We start from the raw sequence: 16258 nt of genomic DNA on the forward strand, positions 1-16258 counted from the left end.
ACAATATATTTACAACTACTTTATTGGTTCTACTCTCTCCAACAAATTACAGCCACAATGTAACTTTGCGTGGAAACGGCACCTTTTCTATGAAAACTAAATAATGCAAATCAACTGAGCTACAAGAAAAGGAACATTCAAAAATGTAAATAATATTGAAAGAACACATTATTAAAAAGGATGACTGCACAAGTCAAAAGGCAAATATTATTTAGCAGAAATGATTTAAAATGGCTTGTCACAAAAAAAACACACAATGTGTGACAACTGAAATGTGTGAAAGACTGAGGAAAGCAACTAATATTCTCCTTGCATTCAGTATTGACAGTCAGTGCAGTGTCCAGGTCGGCCATCACAGTAGTAACCAGGGTACTCTCCTCGTCTTCCATTGCCGGTGAAGCCCACAGTCTTTATATTACCGGTTGCAGGAAAAACACGTTACAACCGCAAAAGGAATCCGGTTTTCTGCCTTGAATGTTTTTGAAAATTTGCCCCAGTTGATCTCACCTGTTAATGAAAAATCGATTTCATGTAGTTGAAATCTAATTTCACATGTTTTAGGTGAAAAAAGTCAAAGGTCCTTACCATCCAGCCAAGCAAAGTGAGTCTTCTTCCTGAAAACTGGCTCAGACACAACGGCTTCAAAGCACTTGCAGGTCAATGCCAAGGTGAGGTAAGCTGAGTCTCCCTGTGCTGGTATCACCTCCTGGAGAACAGCTTCAAAAACAAAAAACCAAACAAAATAAAAAATCACATTGCACATTATGATCAGTAAAACAGTAGTTATAATAGCCATTTCACCAAATACTTTGTTACTCTTACTAGTGTAGTTTATTGCAGTTATTTACTAAAACTATATTGAAGTAGTGCTACTCGTCATTAGAGAATCACATCTGGGTACTACACCCAAATATAATGGCAGCTGTTAGTTTATAAAATATATTAGACTTTCCAGAAATTTAACATTGGTGTACAAAACATATTTAAAAAAGATTAACCTTTAAAAATAAAAGAGAAACACTAGAAAACTGGTAAGTATGTAAAAAATATTTGATATTTTTCAAGTGTAGTTATACATACCGTTATGTTGAACCATAGCAGTTTGTGCTAAATGGTTCTGTAGCTTGTATGAGCAAAGGGAACAGCAATATTTATGTTCATGTTGCAAATAGATACGTGGATCTGTATAATGAAAATAAAAAAACAGTTTGAGCATAAAATACATTTCTCAATTATACATGTTATCTACTTTTCTATTTTTATCTAATGGTGCCCAGCGGGATAATAATTAGCTATGCTACATGCTAAAATTAGCCTTCCACTGTATGAATTACGAATTTCACTAGCTGTTAATTGTATTTTCAACCTAATCTAGAAAAGCGTATTGATTTACTATGTGAAAAAATTTAAGAAGGTAAAAATACCTTTTGTTGACTTTGTGAGTTTTGCATTGTTGATCGTGAGCCGAACACCAATGGAAGAACCTCTCAAACTTCTTTCTTTCTTCTTCCGTTCCTCTTAACTCCGCGTCTTAAGGTATTTATACTAGTGATTATGAAAATAGCGCCCCCTTCATTTCCGGAATGCAATAGTCCCATTTCCAAATAAGGTATGGGACTGACGGAAAGGTCCGTCCCGAAGAGGAGACTCAGGCTGAGGGGAAAACTCTGTAAGGGTTTGCGTGAGCGAGAGTTTTTGAAACAACTTTACAAAGGGTTTTGTTATTTTGGCGGTTGGCATAAACTGGAGTGTGACTGGATTGGGATGACCACACAGGTAGATGGGGGTGGTGATGAAGATGATATGGATTTTGACGAATGGACTACGGTAGGTAGAGGAAGGGGTAGAGGGAAGGAAAAAGTTTCGAAAGATGATAGAGAGATTGGTAATCTAAATAGTAAGAGAAGTTTAGAAGAATATAGTTCAGATGAAGAAAACAGAGTGGTTAGGAGGAAAATGGTAAATGAGGAGTTTAAGGTAATACTTAAATTCAGGAAGGAAGATATGAACATAAACCTCAGTCCGATAGCAGTGTCTAGAGAAATAAAAAAGAAACTAGGGGAGGTTGAGTTTGTAAAAATCTTGCGAGATGGTAATATGTTGATAAAATGTAAGTCTGAAGAACAAAAGAATAAAAGCATGCAGATTGATAACATTTGTAAAAAAGTTGTGAGTGAAAAGAAAATTGTTGGAGAAAACAGAGTATCACGTGGTGTAATCACAGGTATTCCGCTTGAGGAAGATTTAGAAAAACTTAAAAGAAATATACATGGTGGTGAAGTGCGGAGACTGAAAAGATTGTTAAAATCTGTGGATGGGGAGAAAATAGAAAGTTTTTCGATACTTCTGGAGTTTCAAGGTGATGTTCTTCCTGATAAAGTGAAAATTGGGTTCTTGAGTTTTCCTGTTAGACCTTATATTCCTCCTCCCTTGCGCTGTTACAAATGTCAAAGGTATGGTCACATTGCATCAGTGTGTAAAGGGAAGCAAAGATGTGCTAAATGTGGTGGAGATCATCGATATGATGAATGTGGAGCAGATGTACAGTTGAAATGTTGTAACTGCGGTGGTCAGCATAATGTAGCATATGGAGGGTGTGAAGCAAGGAAAAAGGCAGCAGAAATTCAACAGCTGAAAGTAGTTAAAAACATTTCTTATGCAGAGGCAGCAAAAAGTGTTCAAGAAAAAAGAATAGTTCAGAAAAATCAGCAAGTGTCTTCTAGTCCAAATTGTGGACCAAGTCAAAAAACAATGTCAGGAATGGAAATTACAATGGATAAATTAATTTTATTCATGGCTTATGTTATTAATTGTACTGATCAAGTGAAACAGAAAACTGAAAAAATCAAAATTATAGTGAAAGGTGCAGAAAAATTTCTAGCTGTGAAGGATTTATCTTGGGAGTTGATAAATAAAAGGCTTGAAATAGATGGGAAGCAAGGTGGAGGAAGAATTTAATGCGTATTTTACAATGGAATGCAAGAAGTTTGTTAGCAAATGGACAAGAATTTAAAGGATATTTAAACTATTTGAAAAATAAACCAGATATTATTTGTATTCAAGAAACATGGCTTAAACCAGAGTTAGATTTTGTCATAAGAGGGTATAATAGTATTAGAAGAGATAGGGAACAAGAAAGTGGAGGAGGATGTGTAATATTTATAAAACAAGGAATACAGTATAGATTTTTAGGAAAAGGAGCTTCACTCGAATGGTTATCTGTGGAAATTTGGATTAATAAAGAAAGTATTAATATATTAAATTTTTATAATCCGTGTAAAAAATTGGATTTAGATGAAATGGAGGAAATGTTTAAAAATATAGGAAGAAAGTTCATTTGTTGTGGAGATTTCAATGCTTATAGTACTTTGTGGGGTAATAGGAATGATGCAAATGGAGAAGTGGTGGAAGAAGTAATGGATAGAAAACATTTGGTTTGTCTTAATAATGGAGAAGGAACGAGAATTAATATTAGAAATGGATCAGAATCAGCATTAGATTTAACTTTAGTTTCAAAGAATTTGGCTGGGATTAGTAAGTGGAAAATATTAAGAGAATCAACTATAGGTAGTGATCACTACCCTATACTTATTGATATTGGTAAAGAAATAGGAAAAAGTGTTAATGAGAACTTAGAAAGATGGATATTTGGAAATGTTGATTGGGAAAAATATAAAATAATAAATGATGAAGAGATGCAAAAAGTTAATATAGATTTGGATGTTGATATGGTAAATTCTTCTATTTGTGAGGCCATTTTAGGGGCTGCTCGAGAAACAATCCAAAGGAAAAAAGGAAAATATAAGAAGAAAATTGTTCCATGGTGGACGAAGGAATGTGATGGTGCAATTAAATATCGAAATAAAGCTTTTAGATTGTTTTTTTTGAAGAATATTTTTTATTGAATTTTATAACATAAAAGAAAGAACAAGTGACAGTGATACACTTAACACAGATTCTCATTAAATAACTTGGTCCCCAAAGCAAACAAACACAAATAAACAATAATAAACAATGAGAAAAAAAAGAAAAAAAATAAAAATAAAAAAAACAAAAAAAAACCCCAGCAATCTCTGCACAGTTCTCTTAATGTCCTTTGTAACGTTTCAGAAACTCGGTCAACGGTGACCATGTCTTTTCAAATTTCGCTCCTTTTCCTCTGACAATATAAGTGAGTCGCTCCAGAGCCATACAGGATGACATCTCCTTCACCCACATGTGATTTGATGGTATATCCATTTTCTTCCAGTATAGAGATATTAATCTCCTGGCCTGCAGGAGTCCAAAGTCAATCAATTCTAACTGTCTGGAATTAAAAACACAGTTCTCTGAATAAATACCCAAGACACACATTTTGGCCTCAGCAGGTACATTCACTCCAACGATCTCTGACAAAGTTTGCGTAACCAAGTTCCAATATTGTTGTAACTTTGGACACTCCCATACACAGTGAAAGAGAGTACCCCTTCCAACCAAACATTTACAGCAGATATCTGGGATGTTAGGTGCCCAGCGGTTCAATTTGACTGGAGTTATGTAAATTCTCATCAACCACTTGTACTGAAGGAGTTTCATGCTTGTATTAATTGATTGTTTTTGGGCCTTTACGCATGCAGTATTCCAGTCCGCTACTTGTATCTCCTCTTGGATGTCAGCTCTCCATGCATCCAATTTATCTGCAGTGGATTCCTCATCGTGCCTTAGTAAAGCTATATAAAATAAAGAAATATGACCTCTCCTCTCTAAATTTCCTAGCACAATATTCTCTAGGTATGATAGTGGTGGTTTGGATTCAATCGTTTTATGTTTTGACATAATAAAATGTTTAATTTGTAAATACTTATAAAAGTGTTTCTTTGGAATGCTATATATTTGGCATAACTGCTCAAATGTAAGAAGCCTGTCATCCTTATAAAGATCTGCCAGTTTCTGTACACCTTTATTTGCCCAGATTTTGAAACCTCCATCAGCTGTCCCTGTCTTAAAATATCTGTTCCCCCAGATGGGTGAGAAAGAGGAAATGGAAGGGGTATCTCCAATATATTGATGGGTCCTATACCAAACATCAATTGTGTTTTTCAGAAAGGGATTTTTTGTCATTTTTATCAGTTGCTTTGGTTTTGCGGAATACAAATACAGATTTAATCTAAGGTTTGTTATTAATTGTTCAATTTTTATCCATGCTGGGGGTGATTCGGTTGAGAAGTAAAACATAGCTGAACGTAGCTGGGCGGACCAATAATACAATTTAAGATTAGGAAGTTGCAACCCCCCTCTCTCATATGGCAGGTACAACAGGCGAAGTCTTAATCTAGGTTTTTTATTATTCCAAATAAATCTACTGAAAATACCATTTAAACCATCAAAAAATTGTTTTGAGAGAGGCAAAGGAATTGTCTGAAAAAGATACAAAAATTTTGGCAATATATTCATTTTAATCACATTTATTCGGCCAATCATTGATATGGGCATTATCATCCAATTATTCAGTGACTTGTTTACTTCACTGACCAGAGGATCATAGTTTGCTGATACAATTGTTTTAATGTCTGAGGTGATCTTAACACCAAGGTACACAAATCCCTCTCTTGCATTGATAAAGGGGGTTTGTATAACCGGGTTCAGTCTTTCGTCCCTGTTCAAAAATAGAATAGAGGATTTTGAATCATTTATTTTGTAGCCAGAAAACTGACCAAACAACTCTATTTGTTGCATTAAATTTGGGATGCTAATGGACAAGCTTGTCAAAAAAACTATCAGATCATCAGCATACAATGCCAATCTATGCTCTTGGTTTCCCAACTGAATGCCAAATAGATCAGTTCGCATTCTTATCATCATTGCCAAGGGTTCTATAGCTAAGACAAATAACATCGGAGATAACGGACAACCCTGACGAGTGGAACGTTCTAATATGAAAGGTTTGGAGGCTAAATTATTTGTCCAAACACTGGTTTCAGGAATTGTATACAAAAGTTTAACCCATTTGAGGAAATTGCAACCAAATCCATACCTCGGAAGAACGTTAAATAGATATGACCATTCAATTCTATCAAAGGCCTGACGGGCATCAAGTGATAATAAAGCAGTATCTTTAGCGTCAAATTTCTCATGAATTATATTTAGGACTCTTCTTATATTGTGAAACCCTTGACGTTTTGGTATAAAGCCATTTTGATCGTTATGAACTAAATACGAGATAAAGGGGTCCAGTCTGTTTGCTAAAACTTTGCAAAGTATTTTAGTGTCCACCCCCATCAGACTGATTGGTCTAAATGAGGAACACTCCTCAGGGGGTTTACCAGGCTTTAACATCAGTGTGATCATTGCATGTCTCAAAGTAGGTGGGAGAACTTCACTTCTAAATGCTTCTTCATACATATTAAAGAGCGGGGTTATAAGTTTTTCCTTAAAAGTTTTGTAGAATTCAATAGGGAAACCGTCTGGCCCAGGAGCTTTACCGCTGTTGATACTTTGTATGGCCTGTGAAATTTCTTCAATTGTTAAATTTGTATCCAACTCCTTTTTTGTCTCTTCTGCAAGTGTCTGAAACTGAAGTTGATCTAAGAACATGTCTTGTTCTTCCGAAGCGTGGCAGCACTCCGATTTATATAGATTTACATAAAATTGCCTAAAGCTATCGTTAATTTCAGCTGGATCTACTGTTACTCTACCAGAGGGGGTCTTTATACTATTAATTGCTCTTTCACTTTGTATTTTCTTAATTCTCCACGCCAATAATTTCCCAGCTTTCTCGCCTTGGTCATAATAAGATTGTTTTAACCACATTAAACTTTTTGCTGCTGCTTCATAAGATAATTTATTATATTCAGTTCTCAAACGTAACAATTCACTCTGCTTTGTTTGGTCATCATTGGTATTTAAGTCTAATTCCAGGAATTTTATTTGTTTATCCAAAATTTCCATTCGCTTCTTTTGTTGTTTGTTTTTTGTACTTGTATAGCTAAGAATTTCACCTCGAATATATGCTTTGAATCCTTCCCACCTCACTGAGGCGGAAGTCTGACCCGTATTTAATTCAAAATAAGTATCTATCTTCTCCCCTATCAATCTGACAAAATTTTGATCTTGTAGCCATTTTGCTTGAAACCGCCAACGAGGTGTATTATGCACCAAGTTTTCTATGTGAATATTCAGTGAGATAGGTGCATGATCACTGATCACTGTGCTGTCATACTGACATTGTTTGATCATTGATAAAAGTTCTCTTGAAACAAGGAAATAGTCTATACGTGAGCGGGACCTGCGTATACCCGAGTGACAAGAGAATTCTATTTTATCAGGATTTTGTTCTCTCCACACTTCCACCAAGTTGATATCCAATATATATTGACTTATTAATTTTCTAGTTTGCTTTTTATAAGCATCTGGGCCAATTGATCGGTCAATATTTGGGTTTAAAGTGCAGTTAAAATCTCCTCCAATTACATAAAGTCCTTTAAGAGTAGACATAGTAAGAAACAGGTCTTCAAAAAATTTTGGCTTATTTTCATTTGGACCATATAAACTCACTAAATTTAAAGTAAATGAGAAAATATTACCCTGGACAATTACATACCTACCAGCTGAATCTTTTATTGTTCTTACAATTTGGAATGGTATGCTTTTATGGATCAAAATAATTACACCTCTTGCATAATTATCATATGATGCATATATCACCTGGCCCGGCCATCTATTTTTAACAGACTTTATCTCACAGTTTGTTAAATGTGTTTCTTGAAGAAAAATTATCTTTGATTTAAGTTGCTTAATCCTGTTTATAACCTGTTTCAGTTTAGTTTGATTCCGAAGACCTCTCACATTCCAACTTGTAATTTTTATGTAAGAAATGTGAGTATTAACTTGTTCCATCCTTTGTTTTTTTTTTGGAATGTTAATAACAAAACATGATGCTGAGTTAACGGAAAATACACACAGATTTGAGTAAAATAAAATAAGTAACTAAATAAAAGAAAAAAAACCAGAAAGTGACACATAACCCTTAATTCCCCCCCTCCCTTACTCAGATTAATAAATTGGGGCTTTTGCTAATCCACTAATAAGAGGAGTAGCTGAACTATGAGGCCCACTTCAAAAGTAACAGTGGTGCCCGTGAACCATACACCATAGTAAACATTAATACAGCGAACCCATAAATAGCCATAAATTCCCTCTTCTGAGATGTTTAACCGAAGATATTTCGTATTAAAGTGGCATACATAACCAGCAAGTACAAAAGTATTTGCTAAAAGTGTTATACGAACATATAGAACTGTCCCGCATAAGAGAAGAGAAAAAAAAAAGCCAAAACAAGGTCACTCCGTAGCTACCTATGACTTATACATACACCAAAAATTAACTGGATATTGTGTCAGCTGAGACAGAGAAAAACAGATGTCAGATATAAGCAGCTGATTTTGTGGTTCAGGAACTGAACCGCTCACCAGTACAGTCAGTTCTCTCCAGCGTATGTGCGGAGGAAATCCCCAGCTTCCTTAGGAGATGAAAACAGCTGTATCTTCCCCTTGTGGAGGATCCTCATTTTGCATGGATTATATTGAAACCCGCGGAACATTCCCTTTTCAGAAAAAGCCTTCCTGATGTTATCGAACTCAGCTCGCTGTCGGATGGTTTCTGCTGAAAGATCTTGGGTGAAGAAAAGTTTATTTCCATCGTATTGAATATTGCGTTGTTTTGTAGAGCGGAAAACAAATTCCCGATCTTGGAAATTCAGGAAACGAATGAGGACGGCTCTGTGCTGGTTCGGCTTCGGAGGTGCCAGAGTGCGGTGGGCCCTCTCAATAATGAAGGATATATCGGTCTCCAGCCAGCGCGGCAGCATCTCCCGTATAAACTCCAGTAAAGGCCGCTGACCTTCAGCGCTCTCCCGGAGCCCAAAAAGGCGCAGATTCTTCCTTCGGCCTCGATTCTCCAGGTCGTCAGTCTTCGCCTCCAAATAGGATATTTGCTTCAGGGTTTTGGTCAGACTAGCCGTACTAGCTTCTAAAAGTTCCTCCACCGACACGATTCTGTTTTCAGCTTCCTCCAGTCTAGTAGCATTAGCCGCAACATTTTGCTTCACCTCTGCTATGTTTTTTTCCAGAGAAGCAATGGACTTCGTCATTTCACCCATACGGTTATCTATGCTGTCCAGTTTATTTCCAAATCCACCGAACTCGGAATGTAACGACCGAAGCTCAGCTAGTACCGTGCTAAGGTCACACATGCTATCAATGCTAGCGGCACCTTCTTTGTCTTGATCTGTTCCCGAAATATCAGTTTTAGTTGGTTTTTGGGAACCGCGTTTTCGTGTGAAAATATCACAATCCTTAAGAGTGGTTGATTTTGACATCTTCAGATCCAAATTATGTTTCTAATCCTGGGTTTTATCGAAGATTTGGTGCAGGTCACACGGAGCATCCACTTTAAGCTGCCATCTTGATTCGCGGCTCCACAGCGCCCCCTGTGGTCAGCTTTTAGATTGTTAAAGAGAAATCAGAATTTTCAGAATTTTATTGAATATAAAAGGTCACAAGCTCTGGTTAAAAGAATGGTGAAAAATGCAAAAAAGGTTTATTGGAGTAATTTTTGTGATTCTGTAGGTAGGGAAACAAAGATTTCAAAAGTCTGGGGAATGATAAAGAGAATGAATGGAATTAGAAGGGAATATGGATATCCAGTTTTGAAAGATGGAAATGTTATTGCTGTGACTGAGGAGGAGAAAGCAAATATGTTAGTTAAAAACTTTGTTAAAGTTCATAGTTGTAATAATTTAAGCGCAGAAGAAAACCGCAGAAGAAATTGTACAATTAATGAAAATGTAAATTTATTAGAAGAAAATGTAAGAAATAATGATTTATTGAATAGTCCCTTTTCTTTATTTGAATTAAACAATGCCTTAGGAAAATCAAAAAATTCATCTCCAGGAAAAGATAATATTTCTTATATTATGGTTAATAAGCTTAGCAATTCATCTAAGAAGGTTTTATTGGAATTCTATAATAAGATATGGGAAGTGGGTATTTTACCTCTGGCATGGAAAGAAGCAATCATAGTTCCAATCTTAAAGCCAGGTAAAGATCAGTCAAATCCAGCAAGTTACAGACCCATTGCTTTAACTTCTCATATTTGTAAAATAATGGAGAGAATGGTAAATGAAAGATTGAGCTACTTTGTTGAAAAGAGGGGATATTTATCAAAATGTCAAAGTGGATTTAGAAAAGGGAGAAGCACTATGGATCCTTTATTATGTTTAGAACATGAAATCAGAAAAGGGCAAGTTAACAAGGAGAGTGTAGTGGCTGATTTCTTTGATATAGAGAAAGCTTATGATATGATGTGGAAAGATGGATTTTTAATTAAATTGAAAAAAATGGGAATTAATGGATCAATGTTTTATTGGATAAAAGATTTTTTACAAGATAGATCTATACAAGTCAGAATAGGACAACAATTGTCAGAAAAGTTTTTTGTTGAGAATGGTACACCTCAGGGAAGTATAGTGAGTCCTTTGTTTTTTTCTATTATGATTAATGATATGTTTGACAATTTGGAAAGTGGAATGGGGTGTTCTTTATTTGCTGATGATGGAGCAATATGGAAGAGAGGGAAAAATTTAAAGTTTATTGTTAAAAAGATACAAGAAGCAATTAGTATTATAGAAGACTGGTCATTTAAATGGGGATTTAAAATTTCTATAGACAAAACAAAGACTTTATTTTTTACAAGGAAGAAAGCATCTGAAAATTTAAAACTGCAAATATATAATCATGAATTAGAAAGGGTAAGGGAATTTAAGTTTTTGGGTTTATGGTTGGATGAAAAACTTACTTGGAAAAATCATATTCAAAAAGTAGTGAATAAATGTAAGAGAGTTATAAATGTAATGAGGTGTTTGGTGGGAAGTGAATGGGGTGCTGAGAGGAAGGCATTGAAATCATTATATACTGGGTTAATAAGGTCTGTATTTGATTATGGAAGTATTGTATTTGGGTCAGCATCAGAAACACTATTAAAAAAATTAGATAGTATTCAGTATCAAGCCTTGAGGTTATGTACAGGAGCAGTTAGAACAACTCCAACGTCAGCTTTGCTAATAGAAATGGGAGAGATGCCACTTAATCTCAGAAGATTACAGTTAAAGTCCAATTATTGGTGTAATTTAAAGGGCCATGATGGAACTCATCCATGTCAAGACATTTTAAAATCTAGTTGGGAAAAAGAAAAGAAGAAATTAAATTCTTTTGGATGGGAGATAGAAAATGTTATAAAAGATTTTGGTTTATCTGATATAAACATTAGTCAAACAGTTCCTCTTTCACCAGTTTATCCGTCTCTATTTCATAATAATGTTGTTGATTTAACTTTGTTGGAGAAAAGGAAAGGAGAAAACATTTCAGATCCATATTTGGTTCAATCATATTTAGATAGTAAGTACTATGGATATGTCCAAGTTTTTACAGATGCGTCTAAAAACTCAAATAGCAGTAATGGGGTATCTTTCATTGTTCCAGAATTCAAAGTTAAAAGATGTAAAAGAATTACTGATGGAGTATCAGTTTATACTGGAGAGATGATGGGAATTATTTTAGCTTTAGGATGGATTGAGGAAGTCCGTCCATTAAGAAGCATAGTATGCTCTGATTCAAGTTCTTCATTATATTCATTAAAAAATAATCATGCTATTAGTAGACCGGATCTTTTATTAGAAATTCAGTTAATAACATATAGAATTCAAGCAATGGGGTTATTAGTTATATTTACATGGATACCATCACATATAGGAGTAAGAGGGAATGAGTTGGCTGATAAATATGCGAAACAAGCTTCAAAATATAGTGATATTGATATATTAGTTCCATTTAGTAGAGAAGAAATCAAATCTATTATTAAACAAAAGGTTAAGGAAAGATGGCAGAGACAGTGGGAGGAAGATAGAACTGGTAGATGGCTGTACAGTATTCAAAGAAAAGTTGGTGCAATGAGGAGAACGGGACGAAATAGAAAAGAGGAAACAGTTATATCTAGGTTGCGGTTTGGACATACAAGGTTAAATAGTAATTTATTTAAAATAGGAAAACATCGAACTGGAAGTTGTGATTTTTGTGGTCAAGAAGAGACAGTAAGACATGTTTTGTCGTTCTGTACCAAATATTCTGTTGAGAGAAGGAAATTAGTTTGCCGGTTACAAGAAAATAAATTACAGTTAAATTTACAAGATATTTTGGGAAAAATTTCTAATTCTAAAGATATAAGTTATTTAATTAATTATCTTAAGAAAACAAAATTGATAGAAAAGATTTAAGTGTTGTTATTTTATTATTATTATTATTATTATTATTTTATTGTTTTGTTTGTATTGTTTTGTTTTGAGGGGGGTGTATATAGTTAGCGTCCCGATCCACACTCCATTCCAGTAGATGGCGGTAATGCACATCTAAAAGTTGCTTGCCAACCGCCATAAAAAAGGAAAAGAAGAAGAAGAAGAAGAAGGTCCGTCCCCGCCCCTTTCTGTTTGCTGCAGCGAGGTCCTTCTCACTTGTCCTGTGTAAAAGAAGAGCGTGCTACGTCAAAAACGTAAGTTTGGTAGGAGATAGTAGTAAAAAAACTAGAAAATTTCGGAAGAAATTTAGCTGGGGCCTGCCAAGGCGTGCCCGTCGGTTTGGGCCCGGCGTTGTCACGCTACAAATTAGCATCGATGCTAAAGAACGCTGCAACGTAATCAATAGCATGTGGAGAATCACAAGAACGTTAAGTAAGGTGGACGTGCACCATTCAGTAAGATTTAAAATTTTCTCAAGGCTTTTATTTTGGAAGTTTTGTTAAACTTCATTTGAAAGGGCCAAACTAATCCCATGCGTAATAGTCATTGGGTTAAAATAGTTATATAATGCTCAAAACACAAGTAGTTGATGTAAAAATATTAAAGGCTTTTATTTTGAAATGTTTGTTAAGCTTCATTTCAAAGCGCCAATCTAATCCTATGTGTATCAGTGCTTTGGATAAAAAATTCACATAATGCCCAAAAGAGCAAATACCTGATGTAAAATTGTCAAGGCTTTTAATTTGAAATTTTCAGTATGCTTCATTTCAAAGGGCCAAACTAATACCATGTGTAACAGTGCTTTGGATGAAAAAGTCAAATAAAGCCAAAAAGAGCAATTACATGATGTAAAAATATTCAAGGCTTTTATTTTGAAATTTTCATTAAGCTTAATTTTTATTGCCCCAATAAACCCATGTCTAATAGTCATTGGGTAAATCAGTTATATAATGCTCAAAACACAAGTAGTTGATTTAAAAATATTAAAGGCTTTTATTTTGAAATTTTTGTTAAGCTTCATTTCAAAGGGCCAAACTAATCCCATGTGTAATAGTCATTGGGTTAAATCAGTTATATAATGCTGAAAACGCAAGTAGTTGATGTAAAAATATTAAAGGCTTTTATTTTGGAATTTTTGTTAAACTTCATTTCAAAGGGCCAACCTAATCCCATGAATAACAGTCATTGGATAAAATCAGTTATATAATGCTCAAAACACAAGTAGTTGATGTAAAAATATTAAAGGCTTTTATTTTGGAATTTTTGTTAAACTTCATTTCAAAGGGCCAACCTAATCCCATGAATAACAGTCATTGTATAAAATCAGTTATATAATGCTCAAAACAGCAATAATCTCATGTAAAAATTCTCAAGGCTTTTATTTTGAAATTTTCAGTATGCTTCATTTCAAAGGGCCAAACTAATACCATGTGTAACAGTGCTTTGGATGAAAAAGTCAAATGAAGCCAAAAAGAGCAATTACGTCATGTAAAAATATTCAAGGCTTTTATTTTGAAATTTTCAGTATGCTTCATTTTAAAGTTCCGAACTAATACCATGTGTAACAGTGCTTTGGATGAAAAAGTCAAAGAAAGCCAAAAAGAGCAATTACGTCATGTAAAAATATTCAAGGCTTTTATTTTGGAATTTTTGTTATATTTAAGGCTTTTATTTTGAAATTATTATTATGCTTAATTTTAAAGTTCCAAACTAATCCCATGTGTAACAGTTACTGAGTTAAATCAGTTATATACAGCCCATAGCAGCAAGTAGTTCTAAAGGCCAGTTCAGTCCTGATCTGTTTCAACTGAGGGTTCCACTATAGATAGAACTACAGTGATGCGTATTTGTAGTCCTAATCAGCAGCCAATAGCCTCTTGAGTTCCGTTGCTATGTTAAATAAGTTTCTCACCAAGGTGTGAACTGTTAGTGACAGAGCCTGAGACAGCCTAGAAAATCCTGTCGCATGACTTTGCTCTGAAGCACCGTGACAGAAAACCGTACGATCTAGATAAATTTCGAAAACATTTTACCGGAGCAGACATGCGTATCAATGTGAGGACCGATTTTGATACCAATCGTGCGATATTTGTGGGCGTGATGGCGATTTCAAAATTATTTTGGGGTGAAAAAGTTCTCTTGATTTCTCACTCTAATCAGTGAGAGACGCACTCTAATTTTAGGAAAAATGAGAAACTTTGGGTCGCTTAGAGACAAATTGTGGACAAACCGTAATTGGTATCGACGAGCCGTCTTCACTTTCGAAGAGATCACAGACGTATCTACAAAATGAAATTTGAATGGCATTTCTACGTGAATTCGTGACGACACAGAAAATCCTCAAAAATAGGGTATTTCTAGGATTTTTCCCATTGACTTATAATGGGGGTTTTTTCGTAGTTTTTTGCGAATTATGTCGCCATGTTAACCCCGAATCCCACCAAAAGTAATAGCTCCAATGGCGTGAATTTTCTGCACGTTTTGATACCTCATTTGTAGGTGTGCACGCAGCGGTACGAGCCGCATTAACGGTTACGGATGGAAAATAAAGAATTGGGAGAATAGCAATAGGTTCCTGCCATTGCTTTGCATGGCAGGCCCCAAAAAAAAGAAGAAAGAAACCGGAGCAAACCGAGATGTTTGTTGACCTTCACTGTTTCCGGTGACGCGCTGCTTCCTCCAAAGTATAAAAAGTATCATCTGAACACGGAATTCATGACTGTAAATTGAATACAGAGGGTCACAGAATAATTTACTGGGCACTGTTATTTAGTGACCAGTAACTTAATTGAGCCAGACTGTTTCTGGGGATTTATTTTCCCTCTAATAAATAATTTAACCACTACAGCCACAAGACTCCATATTATTACAGGTGCATCAGAAAGAAGAACCTTTTGGAAGAAGATGGTGGAGTTTTAATCAGATAATGTTTTTATCAGAAAATAAACATTAACATGTAGGTCCGTTTGTTAAGGCATGATAAATGGATAAATTGAATGTAGTGTGAAGTGCTTCTCTGGACTTTCACTATGTAAGTACAGGCTTTTTTTTTCAGCCAATCAATAATGAAGACATTCTTGGTGAAATGTTTAATGGAGGTCATCTGATCCGTTGTCTGTGTCCCAGCAGAGCTAAATTTCCGAAGAGATGACTTCACTTTAACAAGATATGAAAATAACACTGTCTCTGAGGATCTAAACAACCCACATCTAATAATGGGAATATTAAATCAGAGCAGCGTCGGTGCTCAGAACATGCTAACCGCAATAGGTTATTAACAATTGCCACATGCTAGAGCTATTAAATAAATCCATGTAAAAGACTGGAGTTCCAACGAAAACCGCAAGAAAACCACAAGTCTCTGATGAGGTGGCGGTCCTTAAAACCTGGTTTTCTACCAATATTTGCCTGACAATGCCTGCATCAACTGTGGAGCCTGGAGGCCACCATGGAGATAAGACCTAAACTTAAAGTTGTGGCTAGCAGCTCTGTTTAAGTCAAACTCGTTAAACCTCAAAAAAAAAAAAAAATTAGAAAAATTTAAAACAAAACCTTAATCCATCCTGTAATCCTCATTCTTTTCACTCTACAAGCATGGCTGACTTTCTGCTGGCATTAAGGTTCAACAGAACATCGTTCTCAAAAGAATGTCAGTGTAGATCGTTTTCATGATCTCTGGAAGCACAAGGCATCATCACATCCCTGATTTTTTATTTTTTTTAAGTGAAAATCACTAACTGCACATTAATGACATCAGCATGGGTTGCTCAGTTCACCAGATGTTCACCAACAGGATCAAATGCCAGCCAACCCCCTCTATGCTGTCACAACTTGTGGGCAAGAAGCAGCTGCACAGAATTCCTACTTAGACCCTCCACAGAAACGTATATTCTACAGTAAACCACAGCTGTGCACTGGCAAAGCCACCTGATA

Source organism: Xiphophorus hellerii, chromosome 20, assembly GCF_003331165.1.
Source record: "Xiphophorus hellerii strain 12219 chromosome 20, Xiphophorus_hellerii-4.1, whole genome shotgun sequence".
NCBI classification, from domain to species: Eukaryota; Metazoa; Chordata; class Actinopteri; order Cyprinodontiformes; family Poeciliidae; genus Xiphophorus; species Xiphophorus hellerii.